Source organism: Phocoena sinus, chromosome 2, assembly GCF_008692025.1.
Source record: "Phocoena sinus isolate mPhoSin1 chromosome 2, mPhoSin1.pri, whole genome shotgun sequence".
NCBI lineage: Eukaryota > Metazoa > Chordata > Mammalia > Artiodactyla > Phocoenidae > Phocoena > Phocoena sinus.
The window spans coordinates 31,606,773-31,624,104 of record NC_045764.1 but is presented as its reverse complement, the minus strand read 5'-3'; the positions used below and the strand labels follow the sequence as shown (position 1 = coordinate 31,624,104).

The 17,332-nt window shown below is 43.7% G+C and overlaps 1 protein-coding gene and 1 non-coding gene across 4 annotated transcripts in view; one reads left to right on the top strand and one right to left on the bottom strand.

Annotated features, from left to right (window-relative positions):
- The window catches only part of APBA2 (amyloid beta precursor protein binding family A member 2), a 194,118-nt gene that overhangs the window by 111,076 nt on the left and 65,710 nt on the right, over positions 1-17,332 (top strand). The gene's annotated exons all lie outside the window — the stretch shown is intronic.
- Positions 649-721, bottom strand: TRNAG-CCC. The gene has a single exon. It is a non-coding gene; the product is annotated as a tRNA-Gly (tRNA).

Below are 17,332 nucleotides of genomic sequence, written 5' to 3'. Positions count from 1 at the left end.
TCCTTAACTGGATGCCATTAAGGCCAATTACAGTGAGCGAGGACCCTGGAAGATGAGTGAGGTCCCTCACTTGTGTCTTTTACAGCCTCTTTAGTAGATGAGATTTTCCCATTTTAAAAGACAGACTGTCCCCAGATCTCCTGGGGTGACGACCCCAACTGCTAGTGGGTGGCGCCCCTCCTGTCTTGTGCCTGGCTGCCACCCTGGGATCTGCACTCACCAGTTTGGTTTGCTGGAGGATCATAAGGGGAGGAGGGGCAGATGGAAATATCTTAGGACCCAGACCCTGGACAGCATTATCAGTGGGAGAGCTTATCATGCCAGGAATACATTTTGTAAGAAAAGGACTCATGGTACCTCCCTGGTGGTCAGTGGATAAGACTCCGAGCTCCCAATGCAGGGGGCCTGGGTTCAATCCCTGGTCAGGGAACTAGATCTGCACGCCGCTACTAAAGAGTTCGCATGCTGCAACTAAGAGCCGACACAGCCACAGAAATAAATAAATAAATATATTTTTTAAAAGGGCTCATCAGGAACTTGGGGTATTATGCTAATGGGAGTTCTTTTTAAATTAATTAATTAATTTGACTGTGCAGCACTCAGTTGCAGCACTCGGGATCTTCCTTGCGGCATGCATGGGGGATCTAGTTCCCTGACCAGGGATTGAACCTGGGCCCCCTGCATTGGGAGTGCAGAGTCTTACCCACTGAACCATCAGGGAGGGCCCATCACTTATACATATATATATATATATATATGTATATATATATATATATTCTTTTCCATTATGGTTTATCACAAGATTTTTTTTTTTTTTTTTTTTTTTTTGGGGTACACAGGCCTTTCACTGTTGTGGTCTCTCCCATTGCGGAGCACAGGCTCCGGACGCACAGGCTCAGCGGCCATGGCTCACGGGCCCAGCCGGTCCTCGACGTGTGGGATCTTCCCGGACCGGGGCACGAACCCGTGTCCCCTGCATCGGCAGGCGGACTCTCAACCACTGCGCCACCAGGGAAGCCCCTATATTTTAAAAAATTAATTAATTTATGGCTGCATTGGATCTTCGTTGCTGCACACGGGTTTTCTCTAGTTGCTGCGAAGGGGGGCTACTCTTCATTGTGGTGCGTGGGTTTCTCATTGTGGTGGCTTCTCTTGTGGTGGAGCATGGGTTATAGGTGTGCGGGCTTCAGTAGTTGTGGCTCACAGGCTCTAGAGCACAGGTTCAGTAGTTGTGGCGTACAGGCTTAGTTGCTCCGTGGCATGTGGGATCTTCCCAGACTAGGGATCGAACCCATGTCTCCTGCATTGGTAGGTGAATTCTTAACCACTGTGCCACCAGGGAAGTCCCCAGGCTGTTGTATTTTTGTTACATCAGCACAAATAGACTAAGACATCATGGTTGAAATTTCTAAAAGAATCTGAAAATCTATGTTTTTCAAGCAGATGGACTAAAAAGAGTATGAAGAGCATGGTATATCAGTAGGCTCAGGCTACCATACAAAATACCACAGCCTACGTGGCTTAGACAAATGGAATTTATTCTGCACAGGTCTGGAGGCTGGACATCCAAGATCAGAGTGTCAGCAGGGTTGGTTTCTTCTGAGGTCTCTCTCTACTTGCAGACGCCCACCCTCTCGCTGCCTCATTACACGGTCATCCCTCTGTGTATTTCCACGTCTGGGGTCTCTCTGTCTGTCCAGATTTATCTTCTTATGCGTACAGCTGTAAGATTGAATTAGGGCCCACATTAACAGCCTCATTTTGATTGAATTACCTCTTTAAAGGCCCTGTCTCCAAAGAGAGTCATATTCTGAGATACTGGGGGTTAGGACTTAAAGATAGGAATTTGGGGGGTATACAATTCAACCCAAAACAAGCACAGGACTGAATTTTGTTTTTGTAGTCTAATCTGAAAATCTCTTTGATTAGGTGTATTTAATCCAGTGATGCTGATATGTTTGGGCTACTTTTGAGATATTTGTTGGTTAATATTTTCTTATTGCTTCTGTTTTGTTGTGTGGATTGCGTTTTCTGTGTTCCTTTTGTTTTCCTCTAGTGATTTAGAAATTATGCATCCTATTCCTTTTATAGAGATAACTCAGAGATAAACTTGTATTTTTCTGTTGCCATCTGGAGTTGATGAATGTGCCCTCCTTCCTTAGAAAACAAAAATATTGGCATGATCTTACTTCCCTCTGCTTGCTGCCTCAACCTCCCCGCCCACGTTGATGGTATCATTTCTAATTTTAGTCCTAGAATTCCAGATTGTTGAAATATTTTACAGTCGTTAGTAATAAATTTTACTTTTTTCCTCCTCATCACCGTTCCTTTTGTATTTGTGATTCCTCCTTGTAGCAGTACATTCATCATTTACTTATATTCTACTTGAACGTCTGAAAGTGTTGACATCTTGACTTCTCACGTGAAGGACAGTTTGGCTGGGTATAAATTCTGACCAGTGTCTTTTCCTTGGAACTTTGGAGATACTCTCCCATTGTCTTCCTGCGTCCAGTGTTGCCGATGAGAAACGTGACGTCAATCCAATAATCTGGTTCTCGTTGCTTTGTGTGTAACCCCCACCCCTGCCTTCTGAAGCATGGAGGATTTTCTCTATCCTTGTTCTGAACGTTCACTGTGATGCGTGCAGCAAAACTGTTGGCTGATCTCTAACAGGCATCCTCCCTACCTTCTCTCTTCCTTGCTGACAAGACCCCCAGTGCTGTGTGGCTGCCTGGCCCTAGAGATGGAGGATGGGTGGTGTGCACCTGCCAGCCGATCCTACTCTCAGACTCCTCCAGTCACCCTTGCTTGCTTGGGGCCCTTCCAGCCTGGAATCTGTCATTTTGGAACAACCCTGGAGTCTCACCCACTTTCCCTAGCTGTCGTTCCACCTGGGGCTGTGGTTTCATCCTTCCGTCTGAGTCTATCTGCCTTCCTGTTTAGTGATTTGTAAAGTTTCTGACCCACCAGAGTCGCCCTTCTTTTCTTATCCAGCACAGTTTTATGATTACTATCAAGTGGGCTCGCCATATCTAAAAGGGATCCTTAGGGAAGTCATTTTTAAATTCTTGGGCACATAATCATCCGAGATGCTTCATACAAAGATAGATTTCCAGGCCCACCTCTCAGCAGGTTCTGATCCAGGAATCTGTTTGAACCGTATTTTGAGAAATAGTGGTTTCGTCATTACCTTGGGTTTCTGTCTATTTCTGAGTCATTTTCAGAAAAAGTGGCTTTAGTTGCTCTGGGAAGGTGGGGAACTCCAGAGGGCTTGAGATAGATGGAAAAGGCCTTGAGGTTTATATCCAAAAGCCAATAAATGGTTTTATTTTTATAATTGCGAGACCCATCCCCTAAATTACACAGTATGTGCTCCTTTAGATGCTCTGGTGAATTAGTCTTAGCATATGGGTGGCAAGAATTTCTGAGTACAGAAGATAGAGTGAGTAAATGAATGTCTGAGGAAGATCCCAAGGCTGGTGTAAGGAAGGTCTGTCACTTGTAAGAAATATCTGAATGAGGACCCTGCTCCCTAGTTAGCAGGTATGAAGGACAGCTGAGCTTGGGAAAGCATAGCTGCACAGAATTCTGCCATGCAGGCTACATTATACCTAAATTCTGAATCCCAGGATGGCCAGGGGATCACCAGGGAAGGCTGTAGGCTGTACATAGAATGGTATCTTTTTTTTTTTTTTTTTTTTGGCGATATGCGGGCTTCTCACTGCTGTGGCCCCTCCCGTTGCGGAGCACAGGCTCTGGACGTGCAGGCTCAGCGGCCATGGCTCACGGACCCAGCCGCTCGCAGCATGTGGGATCTTCCTGGACCTGGGCATGAACCCGTGCCCCCTGCATCGGCAGGCGGACTCTCAGCCACCGCGCCACCAGGGAAGCCCCAGAATGCTATCTTAATACCGAAGAAAGGAAGTGGTGTTAGCAGGAGGAGACTGTGGGTAGAGGCCAAAGGTATGTGGTAAAGGGGACTTCTTTGAGAAGGGCCATTGAAAGTAAGAATACCCAACTCTTGGCAGCAGGGGAAAAGGTATCATCTCCATGAGAGAAGGAACTTTGTCTTGTTTGCCTCTGCCTCCCCAGTGCCTGTGGTTGCTGTGTTGAAGGACTGGAGTAATATCTGTGCAGTTGTGATGGGTACATTTATGTGTCGACTTGGCTAGGCTGTCGTGTCCAGTTGCTCGGTCAAACACCAGTCCAGATGTTGCTCTGAAGTTGTTTTTTACACATGATTAACATTTAAATCACATGTAAGGCAGATGACCCTCCATGATGTGGGTGGGCCTCATCCAATGGCTTGAAGGGGTTTCGAGAAAAGACTGAGGTCGCCAGAGAGGAAGCAATTCTGCCTTCAGATCCAAGGCTGCCACATCAGCTCTTGCCGTAAGTCCCAGGCTGCCCTGCAAATTTCAGGCTTACCAGGATCCTGTGAACCAATCCCTTGATATAAATCTCTCCGTCCACCTCCTCCTGGTTCTCATTTTCTGAAGAAGGCTGACTAAGGCAACAGTTTCCCCATCTGATCTGGTCACCGTCCACCTGGCTGTCTCACTGACTTCTGACTTGGGACAACCTCAGGTTCAGGGACGAGCCATCTGTCTCTTCATCTCTTCATCCCCAAAGTCAGCCCTCACCGTCCAGACCAAATCTGCCTTCGCGTTAGTGGCACCGACTGGTCCTGTTCTGTCCTCCGCGCTCTGGCTTCAGATCCCGAGCCCCGAGGTCGGGGGCCCTGGGGTGGCAGCCTGCTCCACCCCAAGGTGGGCCTCGCGGAGAGGATGGGCAACACCCACAGAGAGACACCTGGCCACAGCATGGGCAGCGGGAACTCCGCAGCTGCCAGGACGAGATGGGGCCGTGAGGAGGTCCGACTTTCCTGATCACAGTGGGAGGGGAGTATTTCCATCTTTATCCAAGCTGTCCTGCCCAGATATGGCCTTGAAATCCTCTTTTCTCTTTCATGTTCAGGAAGGACATGTGACTGGGGGCAGGGACCAGGGGGGCCTCGGCACAGCTGTGATGACTGCATTTAGCTTCTCAGATCTGAAACCTGCGAATCTGTTTTCCCGAGAAGTCCTGGCATTTTTATCCTTGATTCCAAAGATATGACCACTTGAGGGTGGGCAGGTGGCCTGGTGTCCCATCCAATGTGGTGTTAGATGAGTAGCATCAGCCCCACCTGGGCACCTGTTAGAAAAGCACACCCTCAGCTCCGCCCAGATCTCCTGACTCAGAAGCTCCGAGGGCGGGGCCCAGTGTTCTGAGCTTTAACAAGCCCTTGGGTGACTCCCGGTCTCTAAAGTGTGGGGACCACTGGGTGAAGGAGCTGTCGGATGCAAAGCTGGCCAGAGATGGCACGAGGGGACAAAAGAGCCAGGGCCTTGGGACTGAACACGGACAGACAGGGCCCTGAGTGAGACCCTAGAGCCCCCCGACCCAGGACAGCTCTGGGGTCTTTGTCCCCAGTTGGAGGCTGAGCCCAGAGGCTGCTGGCGACAACACCTCCCCCCACCTCACCCCACCCCAAAACTGGCGCTGGCTGCACCCTCTGTGGCAGGTGATGGACCAGGCGGCTGGAGAAGTACCCGGGGTCCTCGCCAGAGCCGGCTCCGCCCCTCATCCCTGACTCACTCTGCACAGGGGGAGCCCCGCCTCCCGACTTCTCCATCACCTGGCAGCCCTGTCACCTGCCAGCCACACATTCTGCTTTGCCTCCCCCTCACAACTGCCAGCAGACAGCCTAGGTATCTTTTTGAATTTTTATCTTGAAAAGCCACAGGCAGGGACCTAATTGGTAACTACCCACAGCCTCTCCCCTCCCCAGACTTTTCTAGGGTCACAGGGTGTTACTTAGGAGACAGGGCAGCTCAGGTCTCCTGTGGGGAGAATCAGAATCATTGTGCAGACATCAGCCAAGAGCGGGGATGACACAGCTGAGCCCAAAGGTGGTGGGGGGCAGCTCTGGAGAAGCCTGGGGAGCTGCCCGTCAGTAGACTCCCAAAACTGGGGTATGGGTGGAGCTGGCTCTTCTCCAGCAAAGGACAAGGGCCTGCCCCACTCAGGGCTAGGGAGCCTGTGTGTGGGGAATTTGGGGGTGCAGATACCCCAGGTGCCCTCCAGAGGAGAGGCGTCCCGGCAGGTGACTCCTGCATCTTCTTCTCTTTTGCAAACTCCCCCCACTGCCCACCCCACTCAATACCCCAGAGTTCCCTGCTTCCCACAGAGGAAACGTGTAAGAAAGTTACACATAAGTAGAGTTAAATTATTTAAAATAAGCCAGGAGAAGCTGGCTATTTAAAGAAATCCCGGGGGAGATCTTTTATTCAGAAGATCATCGTGTGATGGCGTATCCTGCCGTCCTGCCGTTTTTCTCCACCTCGGGAGTTTTGTTTCAGCATTTTGCGTTTCCTTTGCACTCTTCTAGCAGCCATTGCTGGTGGATGTGCTGGCCCCCACCTCTGCAGAAAGTTACAGAATGTTCCAGGGGGCCGGCAGACAGCCTGGGAGAATTGCGGGAAGGATGGCGTGAATGAATGATTGTGTGACATTCAGGTTGGCCACCGCCTGGGTGGTGCTTCCAGGGCGTTTGTTGGGACGGGGTGGGGGGCTCGCAGGAGAGGAGGGTCTACAGGTGTCCCTGTGTTCCACGAGGCGGGCAGGGAGAGACAGCTCTCCAGCCTGGCTATTTCCGGCCAGAGTTTCCTGGGACTGGGGACAAATCAGTGCCAGAGCGAGGCGGACACTTGACTGTTCTTGTTAGAGGGGCCATTCCCCTCCCCGCCCCCATGGACCCTGCCTTCTGCATCCTGAGCCAGGTCCACACTCCAGCTGCCACCTCTGGGTGAGCTGCTGGGGCTCTGCGCTCTGGTGGTGCTGCTGGCGTGGTGACAGCTGGCTCTTGCTTTGGCAACAACCTCTGCCCCCCCACCCTCGCCCTCCACTGTCTGAATGAAGCACCCGCTCTCTGTTCTGGAGTTGGTGAACCGTGGCTTCTCAAAGAGCTGTTCCCTGGGCACGTCCCTCCCCAGCCCTCCTGGGAAACTCCCTTTTCTGGCCCCAAGTGGCCTCAGCCTCAGAGGGATACTTGAGAACTAATGGGATCCCGGCTGTGGAGGGGCCGAGGCCTGACACATTTGTTCCTACGGCAAAGCATGTGGTGACACCAAGTGGCCCCTCCGTGAGGATGTAACATGACAAAGAGAGCCTGGTAGGGAAGTAGGAGAACTGGTCCCAGCCCTCATGCTGAATGGACACTTCTGAAATGAGCTGAGAGACAGAAATTCTCAGAAGAGAAATATAAACTAAAAAAAGAATACTATAGAAAATTTAGACCTGAAAATATAATATCTGAAATAAAAATTTCCCTAGATGGGGTCAAAAGCAAAATGACTATGACACAGGAGAGAATCAGTGAAATTTAAGCAGATCAATAGAAATTATCCTGAATAACAAAGAGAAATAATGACTCTAAGAAATGAGCAAAGCTTTGGGGACTTATAGAACATTATAAAATACTCCAACATTTATACCGTTAGAATCCTTTAATGAAAGAAGAAAGAGCTTGTTACACAAAAATATTTGACAGTATCATGCCTGAAAACATCCCATTTTGGTGAAAGACATAAATTTACAGATTTAAGAACCTCAAAACTGCCAACAGGATAGACCAAAAGAAAATCACACCTAGATATATCATAATCAAACTGCTGAAAACCGAAGATAAAGGAAGAGTCTTGAAAGCAGCTAAATTAAAAATGACACATTGAATATAGGAGAACAATGAGTTGAGTAGCTGTGGATTTCTCATTGGAAACCATGGAGGCCAGAGACAATGGAACATCTTTAACATTCTAAAAACAAAACAAAACTATCAACCACAAATTCTGAATTCAGTGAATAAATCATTCAGGAATGAAGGTGAAATAAAGACATTCTCAGATGAAGGAAAACTAAAAGGATTTGTTGTCAGCAAACCTGTTTACATGAGTTGCTAAAGAAAGTTCTTTAGGATGAAGGGAAATGATACCAAAGGGACTGGGGAGTTCAGGAATGGAGGAAGAGCAACAGAAATGAAAAAGTATCTGAGTAATTATAATAGACTATTTTTCACCTCTAAAGTTCTTTAAAATACTTATGAGGGTTTTAAGCAAACATTATGACACTGAGGGTATGTGTGTGTTAATGTATATAGATATAATACATATGACAGCTATATCATAAATCCTGTGGATAAAGGGACCTATATGGTTGTAAGACTCCTCCTTTTTACTTGAAGTGGCAAAATGTTAACTCAAAGTAGAACATGAAAAGATATATATGTATTTTATATATATATGTATATATATACATATATGCACAATATAATATATATATTAATAGAGCAAGCATTAAAAAAGATACAAAGAATTATAGCCAAAAAGTTAATAGATAAATGAAATACTAAAAAAAATTTAAACAATCCAAAAGTAGGCAGGAAGTGGGAAACAGAAAAACAAGAAACAAAGGAAACAAACAGAAAAATAATAAAAGAGTGGACCAAATCCAACCATATCAATAAATACATTAAATATAAATGGCCTAAACACACCATTTAAAAATACACATTAATAGATTAGATTAAGAAACAAGACCTATCAGTATATGCTTTCTACAAGGAATCCACTTGAAGTATGATGCCACAGAGATATGACAAATAAAAGGATGGAAAAAAGATATACCATTCAAACACTAAAGAAAGCTGGAGTGGTTATTTTAACACTGGAGAAATTCTACCTTAGAACAAGGAAATTTACCAGGGATAAAGAGGACCACTACACATGATAAAAGGTTTTGTTCATCAAGAAGACATAAAAACCCTAAACCTGTATGCTGCTAGCAATAGAACTCCTCAGTACATAAAGCAAAAACTGATAGAACTAAATGGAGAAAAATGGTTAAATCCATAATTAGAGACTTCAACATTACCATCTCTATAGCTGATAGAACAAGTAGATAAAAAAGCAGCAAAGATACAGAAAATCTGAGTAACACTATCAATGAATATGTCCTAGTGGGCATTATGGAACACTCTACCTCACAACAGCAAAATACACGTTCTTTTTCAAGTGCACATGGAGCCTTCACCAAGATAGACCATATTCTAGGCCAAAAACCAAACCTTAACAAATTTAAAATAATGAAAATCCTGCAAAGTATGTTCTTTGACCATAATGTAATTAAACTAGAAATTGCTGATAGGAAGATATTGGGGAACATCCCCAACTATTTAGAAATTAAACAACGTATTTCTGAACAATCCATGGGTCAAAGAAGAAGTTGCAAGGGAAATTAAATATTTTTAACTGAATGAAAATGAAAATATATTAAAATTTGTGGGATGCAGCCCAAACAGTGCTTACAGAAAAGTATATAGCATTAAATGCTCATATTAGGAAAGAAGAAAGGTCTCATCAATCTGGGCTTCCATCTTAAGAAATGGACCAATTTCTTGAAGTAATTCCCAAAACCCATTCAAGAAGAGTTGGAGAACCTGAATTTTTCTATTTCTATTACAGATGTGAAATTTGTGGTTAAAAAACCTTCCAAAAAAGAAAATCACAGGCCCAGATGGTTTCACTGCTCAATTCTCTGAAACATTTAAGAGAAAAATAATACCAATTCTGCATAGTCTTTTTCAGAAAATAGAAGAGGCAAGAATACTTCCATATTCACTTAATGAGGCCAGCATTGCTCTCATATGAGGAGATAAAGATATTGCAAGTTAATTACAGACCATATCCCTTATGAACATAGATGTAAACAAATTCTTAACAATGTATTAGCAAAGTTAATCCAGCATTGCCTAAGGACAGTACATTATGGCCAGGTGAGGATTTCCCAGGAATGCAAGGCTGCTTCAAAATTCAAGCTTCAGTCAACACGTTCCACCATGTTAACAGGGTAAAGAAGGAAAACCATGCAAGCCTCTTAACACGGGTGGAAGAAGCATTTGACAAAGTGCAATCCATTCATGATTAAAAAAAAAGAAAAAACCTCTTAGCACACAGGAATGGAAACATCTTCAACCTGAAAGAGGGCGTCTACAAAAAATTTACAGCTAAGATCATAGTAGTGCTAAAAGATTGTTTTCTACCCAAGATCAAGGACAAGGTAAGGTCTTGTGGCTCTCATCACTCCTGTTCAACACTATCCAGGACGTCCTAGCCAGTGTGCTAAGGCAAAGAAAAGAAATAAATGGCATGTAGATTGCAAAGAAATACGTAAAACCAACTCTTATTTGCAGACTACATCATCGTCTGCAAAATCCCTTGGCATCTACAAAAAGCTCCTAGAATTAATAAATGAATTTAGCAAGGTCACTATACAACAATCAGTTATATTTCTGTATTATATCAATAAAACAATTGTAAGAAAACATGAACATTTACAATACACCAAAAAAAGAGAAAAGGAATATGTTTATATTTAACAAAACATGTATACGATTTGTATGCTGAAAACTACAAATACTGATGAGAGAAATCAAAGAACACCTAAGGAAATGGAAAAATAGATCATGTTTCTGCTTTGGAAGGTTCAGTATCGTTAAGATGTTAATTCTCCCCAAATTGATGTATAGATTTGATGCACTCCCAATCAAATTCCCAGCAGGATTAAAAAAAAGAAAAAAGGATATCAACCAGATGATTCTAGAATTTATATGGAAAGCCAAGGAAACTTGAATAGCTTTAACAGTGGTTAGAGCCAGGGTGCAAACACACCCTGATTACATGCTGGAGAATTCTCCAGAAGATGAAAAACAAGGAAACTCCTTTGAGTGGTGTACTTTGAATCCTTAGGGATTGTATCAGTTTGCTAGGGCTGCTGTAACAAAGTACCACAAACTGGGTGGCATAAACTACAGGAATGCATCGTTTCACAGCTCTGGAGGTCAGAAGTCTGAGATAAGGTGTCAGCAGGGTTGGTTCCTTCTGGGGGTTGTGAGGGAGGGTCTGTCCTGTGTCTCTTCCCCAGCTTCTGGCATTGCCCATCTTTCCCTACCCTGTAGATTTCTGCCTTCCTTGTCACATGCGTTCTTTCTCCCTGTGTCTGTCTTCAAATTTCCCCTTTTTATAAGAACATCAGTCATATTGCATTAGAGCCCACCCTAATGATCTTATCTTTGCTAGGTCTTCAATGACCCTATTTCCTCACAAGATCACATTCTGAGGTCCTGGGGGTTAAGAGATTCAACATATGAATTTGTGGGAGACACAAATCAGCCCATAAATAAAATGAGATTTATTTGAAATCTTCGCAGTGATGTGTGCACTTGGAAGTGACTAGAAAAATATGAAAATAGCAGGACAGCCAGCAGAAATAAATCCACTTTTCCCTGGAGTCTTGTCTGCCTTCCCTGGAGGCTGTCTGTTTCCTTGTACCAGGATGGAGCTGGTAAAGGGGACTTGGCAATGTCCCTCTTAGCACAAGGCCTTGGCATGTGCAAAAGTTGGGCCCCTTCTCAAGCACGTTGAGAAAACGGTCAGTGATGGTAATGTTTTGTTTTGTTTAATTGCCTTCTTGTCTGGACCCTTGCTTTTTTCCTAAAGGCGACTGGGAACAGGGGCTGACTTTGGTTACGTCACCACTATCTCCAGCTGTTCCCATGGGAGAGAATTAACTTATTACTATTAGGAGTAGCTAATAAGAACAGCAAATACCTGCCATCCCAGAAGTTCCTTGGGTGCCAAATTGCTATACATTACAGCATGAACATGGGTGACAGCTGTAGATTACATTGTGGGATGTTGAAAATACCAGCTCCTGGAGACTTGCTATTGGTAAAGGGCTGACAGCATTTAAAAATGGTATTTAAGGGACGGATCATTCTATTTTGCTCATTCTGAGAGTAGGACATGGTGGGACAGATATCCTGGCATATCGAAAGCCCAGATGGAACAAATCATGCCCACCCATGCCCTGGGACTCTTTCAAGGGATGCTAAGACCCCCATCCTTCCTCTGAAGAAAAGCCCGCTGACAGGTGTGGCTATAGAGGGCTCACACTCCACGGCACTTGTCTTTTTATTTATGATTTGTCTATAGAAATACCACACTCAGAAATGAAGAAAGGAGGGAAGTGAATAACAGTGTCCCATCACTCAAAGGCAGCCCTTTGCTGGGATTTTAATGCATTTCTTCACAGTTTGTTCTGTGTTTATTTGGTTGTGAATAAATTATAACAGCACATTTTATACAATACACTCTTTGTAAATATTTTAATCACTGCATAATTGTCTTACGGATGTGCTAATAACATTGGCTTAACTGGGATCCGGCTCCTGGAGATTTGGTGTGTGCTCAACATTTTTGCCGTTCTTACTGACATTTTGCAAAAAAGAAGCACACCCCTCTGTGACCCCAAGCTAGGGGGTATGGTCTTGTGTGACAGTGTTGGATGTCAGCCTGGTTTCTGAAGACTAATTTATTAACTCTTGTGGAATTCTGAAGATTGGTTAATTTCAGAGCTCATGGTTGTCTGTGACCTTGCAGCAGGATCCTTCTTCAAGGTCTCTTGTCTGGGATGTTTGAGCTGATTGTACAGGTATACTCCAGGACTGTTTAAACCCATATTGTGTGTAGTCAAAGCAACTGTGTTATATTTGGAAGGAAAAAAAGAATATTATCTTTACAACATGGGAGACCCAACTGGGAACAAGACTGGGGGCAGCGACAGTTTGGCTGAGTCCATAGCTCATTTGTAAGATAGCGTTTTAACGCAGCCTGTGTTGTGGCCCCTGCATCTCTATGTTTCACCTTGGTCTGCTGTCTTTCAGCTCTTCTAAGAGCTAGCTAATGCTGTTTCCTCTTACAGAAGAAAAATGTGGCTTAGAATAAGGACAGTGGAACCCTTTATTGTTGACAATGAGCCTTTATTTCCCACATCTCATGAGGATGTTCCAGGAGGAGAGTGGTGAGCACTGAGGCAGGGGCTGCAGTTTTATTGATTCATGAGCCGTTCTAGAATTAACTGAGTATGGACACAGGGCCTCATTTCCTTGGATGCATAGCAGATAATCATGCTTCTCCTGAACATTTGAATTGCTTTCCAGGTGGTCTTTTCTGAAGGATTTATCTTTAATATGATTAATCAGAAGCAGAGGACCTCCTGGGAATGTAAATTGGTACAGCCACTATGGAAAGCAGTATGGAGAGTCCTCAAAAAATTAAAAATAGAGTTGCCATATGATCCTGCAATCCCAATACTGCATATATCCAGAGAAAACTCTAATTCGGAAAGATACATGCACCCCAATGTTCATAGCAGCACTGTTTACAACAGCCAAGACATGGAAGCAACCTAAGTGTCCATCAACAGAGGAATGGATAAAGAAGATGTGGTAGATATATACAATGGAATATTACTCATCCATAAAAAGGAATGAAATAGTGCCATTTGCAGCAACATGGTTGGACCTAGAGATTATCATACTAAGTGAAGTAAATAAATCAGACAGAGAAAGGCAAATATCATATGACATCACTTATATGTGGAATCTAAAATATGACACAAATGAACTTATCCACAAAACAGAAACAGACTCACAGACAGAGAGAGCAGACTTGTGGTTGCCAAGAGAGAGGGGGCGTGGGGGAGAGATGGATTGGGAGTTTGGGATTAACAGAGGTAAACCATTATATATAGGATGGATAAACAGCAAGGTCCTGCTGTATAGCACAGGGAACTATATTCAATATCCTGTGATAAACCATAATGGAAAAGAATATAAAAAAGAATGTATATATGTGTATAATGAGTCACTTTGCTGTACACCAGAAATTAACACATTATAAATCAAATATACTTCAATAAAATTTAAAAAGAAGTATATATGAAGAAGCAGAGTTCCTCAATATGTTTGCTGACACCCCCACCCTCCACTGTCGGGGTGGTGAATGCTCTTCTGGCCACACCCCTCCTGGGCCTTTTCTGAGGACCTGGACCTTGGATTGAAAAAAAAGTTTTAAAGGGTCCTGGGTAAAAGCCCTGGGGTGAGGGAAATGGTGTAAAGCATATCCTTAGGGAAACATCAAGACATTATTTATTATACAGAAATAAAACACAGTTTGTGTGTTCAATAGGGGAAGAGTTAGATAATGTCCATTGGGCCAGGAAATACCATGTAGCCATTAAATAATACTTCATAGAGAGTTTCTACTGCATTCTCTCCCTTCAAATGTCATTTAAAATGTTCCTCAACTCCCTGTATGTAGTAGGAAAAAAAAGTGTTCATGGAAGTGAGGCCAGTGTGGGTTACTCTCTTATTTAACCCACTTCAAGCCCTGCAGGCAGGGCCATCATTTCCAGTTTCCCAGGAGGGGAAGGCCATTCATCCATTAAATATCTTGCCAAAGGCCTGACAGTCAGTGGAGGTCTGAATTTAAACAAGGACTTTCTGTCTTCATCTTTAATAGGAGGCTCTTTCTCTTACACCAGAAGTGCCCCTGTAGGTTTGATGTAATTCTGCAGACCCTTCAAAGATGCGGCTGCCCTCCTGGGAGGCCACCGCGGGTCCTTCCATTTGTATCCATGGAAGACAGAACTGTTTGCACCATCAAACTCTGGAAAAGCCAACAACAGCATTGTATTTAATGGGGAAAACTTTTCAAAAACTAGATCATTCACAGGGACCTGCTAAGCCCTATTGGAGCCTGAGGCAAAAAGAAAAAAGTCAGTGATACCGATCTTTATTGAAAATTCTGATATTTTGTTCATTGTGGATTTTTTTCCATTAAATTTTGATTTTTTAAAAAAGCATCCCATTAAAGTCGTATCCGTTTTGATTCCTGAGTTTTTTTGGCGCCCTGTTAAATTTTGCACCCGAGGTGAGTGCCGTGCCTGCCTTACCCTGGACCAGCCCTGGTTAAAAAGTAAAGGCATTTTCTTTACAATTGGGAATAAGTCAGGGGTGCCTCAGCACCACTGTCGTGTAACTGTGGAAGGGCAGTACAGCCAGACAAAATGCTGGAAAAGAATAAAATTATCAACTAAAACTATTGGAATTTAAAAATGGGCTTATAATACAAAAGCAGTAGGGATTTTTTTTCTATGTACCAACAATAGTCAGATATATATGATAGGAGAGAATATCCATTCCCCATGGCTACAAAAACTAATGTCTTAGAATCAGCTTCCTCTGACATGTCTACAGCTATAAAAGAAACCCACAGTGCTGTTGACATTTAAGACTTGAATAAATGGGGAGATATTTCTTGAGTGAAAAGACCCAATGTTGTGTGTATAAAATTTCATCATTTTTGGGCAGTAGAAAATAGAGTGGGAGATGATTTTGCAGCGAGCTGGCAGCAGTGGCTTGGCCACCTGGATTTTTTTGTTGAGGTGAGAAAAGGAAGGATCCTCTATTTTTTAAGAGTGGACAGAGGTGGGTTGTCCTCGGCCAAATCTGCTTGCTTCAAGGGACAACGTGCATGCCACCTGGAGCAAGAGGAAATGTGTTCTCTCTGACATTGCCTGGGCCTGTGAGCTTCACCCCATCCCCAGCTGCAAGGAGTGCAGATTTCCCATGAGGGGGGCCAAACATCTTGCCTTGAAGCAGGCAAATCTGGCCACTATCTGGAACCCTTTATTATCTTGAAATATTTAGCCCATCTGAAAAGCATACACGTGGAAGGTAGGGAGCAGCTTAGTTTCCTCCCAAACAATCGCCCCAGTGGTTTTCAAATTTTGTACACATTAAAAACCTGGATGCCGATCACGGCTCTACCAATGGACTTGGAATGTCAGGCGTGAGTACCTGTAAAATTCCCCAGGTGGTTCCAGTGTGCAGCCCAAGTATCCCAATACCCCTCCCCAAAGAGACTATTCTTTTCCACATGCCTTAGAGTGACCAGCCATCCTGGTTTTAGCACTGAAAGTGCTGTGTCCTTGGAAACTGTGTTCAGTCCCAGAAAACCGGGATGGCTGATCACCCGACATGGCAGAGACTACATTCCTACGTGAACGTATGTCTGTTTCTGGACTTTCTCATCTATACCATTTCTGTCTGTCCAGCAACACTACCATGCCATTTTAATTACCATGACTTTAGAGTATAGTTAAATGCTTGATAAGGCAAGTTCTCCTCACAGTCTCATGTTTTAGATCTTTCCCAGCTATTTTCACAAGTCTGTTCTTCTAAATGAACATAAGAATTACTAGGTCAAGGTTTCCCCAGTATTCCACTGAGATTTTGGCTGGGACAGCCTTAAATTATAGATTACTTTGGACAAAACTCTAATTCGAAAAGATCCATGCACCCCTATGTTCATAGCAGCAACCTAAATGTCCATTGACAGAGGAATAGATAAAGAAGGTGTGGTACATATATACAATGGAATATTACTCAGCCATAAAAAAACAATGAAATAATGCCATTTGCAGCAACATAGATGGACATAGATATTATCTTACTAAGTGAAGTAAGTCAGAAAGAGAAAGACAAATACCATATGATATCACATATGTGGAATCTAAAATATGGCACAAATGAACTTACCCATGAAACAAAAACAGACTCATGGACATAGAGAACAGACTTGTGGTTGCCAAGGGGGAGGGGGGTGGGGGAGGGTTGGATTGGGAGTTTGGGATTAACAGATGCAAACCATTATAAATAGAATGGATAAACAAAGTCCTGCTGTTGAATATAGCACAGGGAACTATAGTTGATATCCTGTGATGAACCATAATGGAAAAGAAAATGATAAAGAATGTGTGTATATATATATATATGTGTGTGTGCGTATATATATATATACACACACGCACACATCTATACATATATATGTATAAAACTGAATCACTGCTGTATAACAAAGATTAACACAACATTGTAACTCAACTATACTTCAATAAAATAAATTTTAAAATTATAGATTACTTGCGTAACATTAATAGGATCAGGATCTGCTCTATGTTACCATATACTTTAGTCCTTGAGTCTTACATCGGCCAGTAGGGTGTTGTATATAGGTGTGGGCATACACATCTAGGTGTGCGTAAGATGTTTTCCCCCCCAGATGACATAGAATTCAAGGTTAAGATAATAAGAGATACTGTGTACCTTGGTTTATCCTTTGACAAGGATGTGAATACCTGCAGTGTGCATGGCCTGGTGTCAGACCCTGGGGAGCTACAGAGATGCTACAGAGATGGTGTCCCGCCCTCTGCAAAGAAAAGGGACCCGTGTGCTCCTGTACAAGTAACCACTAGCCCCATTGGCCCTCCACCATCCTGGCTTCCAAGGCACAGGGATCTGGTCACACCTTAGCCATCACATTCCATA